This window comes from Setaria italica, chromosome VIII (assembly GCF_000263155.2).
Source record: "Setaria italica strain Yugu1 chromosome VIII, Setaria_italica_v2.0, whole genome shotgun sequence".
Classification (NCBI taxonomy): domain Eukaryota; kingdom Viridiplantae; phylum Streptophyta; class Magnoliopsida; order Poales; family Poaceae; genus Setaria; species Setaria italica.
Window position 1 is genome coordinate 34,470,068 of NC_028457.1, and position 6,479 is coordinate 34,476,546.

Genomic DNA, 6,479 nt, shown 5'->3' on the forward strand with positions numbered 1-6,479 from the left:
TTGGCGCAATCTGGAGCAATGCCGAATCCTCACACCGCCAGCCCTTCTCAACGCCTCGGGAGCAGTTGTGCTTCTACAGGGGTCCCCGATGCGCAGACGCCCAGGTTACCCGTGGAGGAGCAACGGTTCCCCGTGGATGCCATCACGCAACGGACCTCATGTGAGCTGCATGCACCGGTCGGCAACCTCACTATTAAGGTATACTTATACATAATATTTATGCAATCTTGTCAATTGATCCAGGCCTCGAGATCGGAGTTCAACTTGTTTACTTCTGCTATATGTACAGGTAGCGTACGGGAGTGCGTTACCAACGCTGGCAGGGCAGAGCAGTCATGGCATGGACATTCCAACAGGCTACGCCAGCGTCTGCGTCGAGCAAATAGTAGATGCCCAGTATGAAGGTCTAGAGCTCGACTTCCCGGGAGGCGACGGGGAAAAGACATTGGCAGATGCGCTTCATGGGATCATTCTATGGAAGAAACGCTACATCATTATTTCCCGCACGGAGCCATCTCCTCAGACCTCAAGACCGCTCCCCGTAGATCCCGAGCAGCGACCTTCTCCTCATACCTCGAGACCGGCATCTCCTGCTCCAGGACCGTCGCTTCCATCTATATCAAGGTCTCCATCTCCACCACATCCTGGTGCTGGGAGCGACGACGACAATAACAACACCCCTCCCCGATCACCGTCGCCGGCACCAAGAGCGGCCCCCTCGAAGGAACCTGCAGCACCACTCAAGAAGTCACGAGCACCGCCTCCCAAGCAAAGACAGCCTCGAAAGAAGAAAACAAAGGTCGACCCTGAAGTGGCTCACAAGGAACGCTTTGAGGCAATGTCTCATGCGGAACAGTGGGCAGAAATCCAACGAGAGGCCAGTGAGTGGTTCAAGAAACAAGCCGAATTAAAAAAGGCAAGGGAGATGGAGCCACCGCCAGTAAGTCGGCGGGATTTAAACTTTTTTATCAGGATGGAGGAAGGAGCCAAGAAAAGGATACCACTCTTGTCAAACTATGAACAGGCTCTAGTAAAGGCTGATGAAAAGGATAAAGGAAAAGGAAAATCATCCTCCAAAGGTCCAGTCCCCGACCTCAGCCATTTATCAAAAAAAGATGCTCAACGGGTAAAAGCAATGCCCTTGGATCAACAAGCAAATATATTGAAATTCATGGAAGAAACAGGTCTGGAACTTGATGAATGCATAGGGCAAGTCGAGACGCCAACTGCACCGCCCCCTGAGCCGAGATGGCCTTATGAGCTAGGCAAACCTCTAGTGAAGCCTTCAATGCTACGGAAGCTGTCAACAAAGATGTACGAATTCCATCAATGGTACATGACGGCATCCGCCAACTCGAGGGAGATGATCGACATGAAGGTAAAACCGATAGATTTTCACGGTGAAGGGGAGAAAGTGCTGTGGCTAGACTTCAAGGATATATACGAAGTGTACCATCATGATGCCCTGGACGTCTCTCTGATCAGCGCTTGGATTCTGTAAGTGTCCGTTTATTATCTCTACATGTAAATTTTGGCGTGCGTCACCGTACTAACTTCATCTTCCATTTCATGTAGGATGCTAATTCAGACATGCCGCCGAGAGGCGTACCTACATGTAGGCTTCATGGATCCATCTGTAGTTAACCAACAACAGATACAATTAGCGCCGGAAAAAACCTTTGCGGAAATATACAATTTCCTACACAAACAAACATTCAAGGATTTCATACTACTTCCATACAACTTCAAGTAAGTGTGTGTATACCGTCTACTTTCGATGTCTTTTTCCTTATCTCTACATGTTAGTTAGCTCTAATATGCATGAACATTTTACGCACGCAGCTTCCACTAGATCCTTATTATAATTGAGCCTGAAAGAAGCCACGTCACTGTCTTTGATTCGTTAAGGAAAGATCCGGTGGACTACCAAGAATTGCAAGACATGCTAGGCTTGTAATAATTCTGGACCTTTATCTCTATGCAAAAATTTATTTCCTAAATTTTATCCCTGTTACACTATGTCATTCATTATTCTAATCCGCAGCGCATGGAAACAATTCATAAGGACACACAAAGGTCCATTCAAAGAAAATCTTACATGGAACACAGACTTCCCGGTACGTATGAAGTCTACACATTTATTACATTGTATAACACGAATAATTCATAACTTATTTTTTTCCGCACTGAAGTGCTTAAGACAGGAACCCGGGAATAATCTATGTGGCTACTACATCTGTGAGCACATGCATATTTTTTTGGGACCCAAGGGACCGAAGATGACGCCGCACAACTTTAAAGTACGTAAAATAAATATATTACTAGTTAATTATTTTCTAGCTCCTTATATGTATTTGTTCATGTAACATTCACAAATTTCCAAATTATAGATGTTAAATATTCAACAAGGACTCTTGAAGGAAGAAAGAGTAGCGGCAATATGTGAAGGTCTCATTGGATTCATAATGGACGAGGTGGTAGATCCAAGAGGAGAATTTTATTACGATGGACGACAATTAGACACTCCTCTCAGCAACACCACGACGGGAAGATCGTAGGAAGATACTTTGATTTATTTGTATATATAATACGCGCTAATTATGATCGATTTGTACTAAGCTAGTTGAATTATTGTGTATATGAATTGTGTATAAGGATTGTGTATAAGGATTGTGTATATATATAGTAATTGTATAATTACAAATCCCATTCGTTTAAATACTAGTTGATTTCGTTCTAAAAAAATCTCAACTACAAGGTTAACAAATTAAAAGGGCCGCGGTACTACTATACGTATACGTGATGCATGCATGAAAAATTCAGGCGTCACCAGTGCCATGCAAGCGCAATTTAGTCCCGGTTGGAATTGAGCCGGGACTAAAGGGGACCCCTTTAGTCCCGGTTGGGAAATCCAACCGGGACTAAAGGGCCTGTCCCGCGCCTGGCGTGGCAGGCCCTTTAGTCCCAGTTGGTGACACCAACCGGGACTAAAGGGGGTCCTTTACTCCCGGTTAAAAGACCCGGGACTAAAGACCCCCCCCTTTTGTCCCGGTTGGTTTATCCCGGATGGATATCCGAGAGATATGCACCCTACCAACCGGGACTAAAGGTCAATTCTCTACCAGTGATCGACTATATACAACCATTTTGAAAATACTTGCAGACCCTGCACAACCAGGATGCACACAACAAACAACATTTTCTACGGAGAGATACAAACACTCTGACGACAAATAATTCGTAGACTATTATAAAAATAAAATATGTATAGCAAGCCATCCCTTTACGTGACAATATGGTATCTGGAAGAGTACAATTTGATTGATGACTATACTTTCGTCAAGGACATGGTGATCATGGCAAACTTTGTCTTCTCCTTCTCAAGGTGCTTGGACAAAACATGCATACTCCTTGAACAATACGCGCGTCAAGTATGGTTTCTCCAAAATGGCTTGTAATCATTGGCTGCAGCACTGCTCTAACCATGTTAGAAACATTGATGCCACTGCAGGCACTGTCATGAACATCGTAGCCTTCTGTATCATCATAAGGATCCCAGTTTTTCTCAAATAGTTTGATGTGATCCAATTTGAACATGTGGCTTTGCACTACTATTTCCTTCACCTCAGAAATTGATGGCCCATACAGAGGTAAATTGAAGGAATATATTTTGATAAGTTAATGTAACATTCTTAACAAATTAAAGTTTACTTGACGAACAAAATGCCAATCTAAATATATATATTACACTCTTATTTACCTTTGTGACAAGAGATTGCAGTGCTGCGGGAACTAATCCATAAAGTTTGATGAGATCTCCATTGTATACATCCTCGTGCTTCCTCCCACAAAATGTTAATACCATTTTCCCTCCATACACAAGTTCACCATGCTCGACGATGCATGCAGCTGCGGCTGGTGAGGAGTTCAAGAACATGGAAAGCAAGGGCAACGACGCAGCGGGTAACAAGCACCGTGAGGAACCTAGTGTTTTCATGTGGTGGCATGCAAGCGTGATGATCCGGCATGCATGCATCACTCCGGCAACACTCAGCAACAAGCACTCCTTCTCAGTTCTTAGTAACGATGGTAGCGGCAGCTATGCTCCGGTGGCAGTTTAATCGAGCGCGGCGGCCCATTCCTCATCCTTCCTCCCACAAAATGTTAAAACTATTTTCCCTCTGTACACAAGTTCTTCATGATGCAGCAGTACGAAAATAGAGAAGTAAATGTTATTTTTGTTTAGGAGGACACCTCTCCTTGCTTCCTTTAGAGCTTCCTTACTACAATTAGGACGTTGACCATTGTCATGAAAATAAAGTAGTTCTTTTGATAAAGAAAGCTATATAAATTTTCAGGGTCATTGCATCGACTACGTACAACCATGTTGAAAACACTCTCGACCTTTGCACAACCCGGATACACAAAGCAACCAACTTTTTATAAAGAGATGCAGAGACTCTAACGGCAACATATACATGGATGCACAAATGAAAATAAAATATGTATGGCAAGCTGTCCATTTATTAGGTCACCATCTGGTATCTGGAAGAGTATAATCTGATCGATGGCATTAATAGGTTCCTATACTATATTTTCGTTAAGGACATGGTGATCATGGCAAACTTTGTCTTCTCCTTCTCCAGATGCTTGGAGACAAAGCATGCATACACTGAACAAATACGTCAAGAATGGTTTCTCCAAAATGGCTTGCAATGATAGGTTCTAGCACTGCTCTAACCATGTTAGAAACATTCATGGCACTGCACGCTGAACATCATTGCCTTCTGTGTCATCATAAGGATCCCAGTTTGCCTCGAACAGTTTGATGTGATCCAATTCAAACATGCAGCTTTGCATTACTACTTCCCTCACTTCAGCAATAGATGGTCCATATAGAGGTAAATTGAATGAGTCTAGTTTTTCTCTCTCTCTACAAGGCCCTATATATTATCATCAATATCATAGTTAATAAAACTTTTTAAACAAATAAAGTTGAATGGACAAAGAAAATGCCAAACTAAATATATTTATATTCCGCTCTTATTTACCTTTGCGACAAGAGATTGCAGCGATATAGCAACTAATCCAAAAAATTAATTAAACTTTTTTAAAAAGTTGAATATGGCAAAGAAAATATCAAACTAAATTATATATTCCACTCTTTTATTTACCTTTGTGACAAGAGATTGCAGTGCTGTGGCAACTAATCCATGAAGTTTGTTGAGATCTCCATTGTATACATCCTCATCCTTCCTCCCACAAAATGTTAAAACCATTTTACCTCCATACACAAGTTCTTCATGACGCAGCTTCAGGAAGATAGAGAAATCCGTACTGAACTGCTCTTTGAAGCACTTCACTACGACCCGATTTCTAGCACGAGTTGATCCTGATTTTCAGGCCGATGTCAAGGCCCGGTTCAAGTTGAGCTTACTCGACCAGGCCGGGGAGCCACTGTTGCCGTACAGCCATGAATTCAAGGTGATGAGAACGTTCAGGAGCACACAGAGCAGTGGTAGCTGTGATTTCCTCAAAAGGAAGGAGCTTGAGATGTCGCCGAACCTAAGGGACGACAGCTTCAGGATCAGGTGCGATGTCACCGTGTCAAAGGGAAGCACAAGAACCACCACTGTACAGTTACCTGCGTTGCCGCCGTCTGATCTGCACCAACATCTTGGCAACCTCCTGTCTAGCCAAGTGGGAGCGGACGTGGTGTTCGATGTCGGCGGTGAGACGTTTACGGCGCATAGGTACGTGCTCGCCGCTCGATCACCGGTGTTCATGGCGGAACTTTATGGAACGACGAAAGAGACGACGGCGGATCGCGTGCGGATCAGCGATGTCGAACCGGAGGTGTTCAGGGCGTTCCTTCACTTTATCTACACAGATTTGTTGCCTGAGGTAGACGAGGCGGTGATTGCTCAGCATCTGCTTGTGGCGGCAGACACCTATAACATGGAGAGGCTCAAATTGATCTGCGAGCGCGCATATTATGCATCCACATTGACACGAATACAGCGGCTACTACACTGGCACTGGCTGAGCAGCATCGGTGCCTGTTGCTTAAGGAGGCGTGCTTCAAGTTCATGGCTTCTCCTTGCAATTTCAAAGGGGTCATGGCAAGTGATGGTTTTGAACACATGATGAGAAGTTGTCCCTCTCTCCTCAAGGAGCTGGCTGCAAACATTGCTGCCTAGCTTCATCCACTTGAAAGTTTCAAAACTTGGAGAGGCTTATTTCTCTTTACATGCAAAGTAACACAAGAATTTCTTAGACCATCGTCCCTTTTAGAACTTTGTAGACTTGATGTACATGCAACATGCCTGTTCTAATAATGGCTTTTTCTATATGTTAAAATTTCTTTCACTACAAAATCACTCAAGTTATTTTTCTTCAAACAAAGTAAACGCTGACATACATGCATAAACACCTATGCCTACGAACGATACATATGAACACCTCCGATAGATAGCACC

General features: G+C 43.7%; 2 pseudogenes; one reads left to right on the forward strand and one right to left on the reverse strand.

Annotated features, from left to right (window-relative positions):
• Positions 1-4,589: 4,589 nt before the first annotated feature.
• LOC105914990 lies at positions 4,590-5,475 on the reverse strand (annotated as a pseudogene).
• Positions 5,476-5,487: 12 nt separating this feature from the next.
• LOC101780378 lies at positions 5,488-6,200 on the forward strand (annotated as a pseudogene).
• Positions 6,201-6,479: the final 279 nt, after the last annotated feature.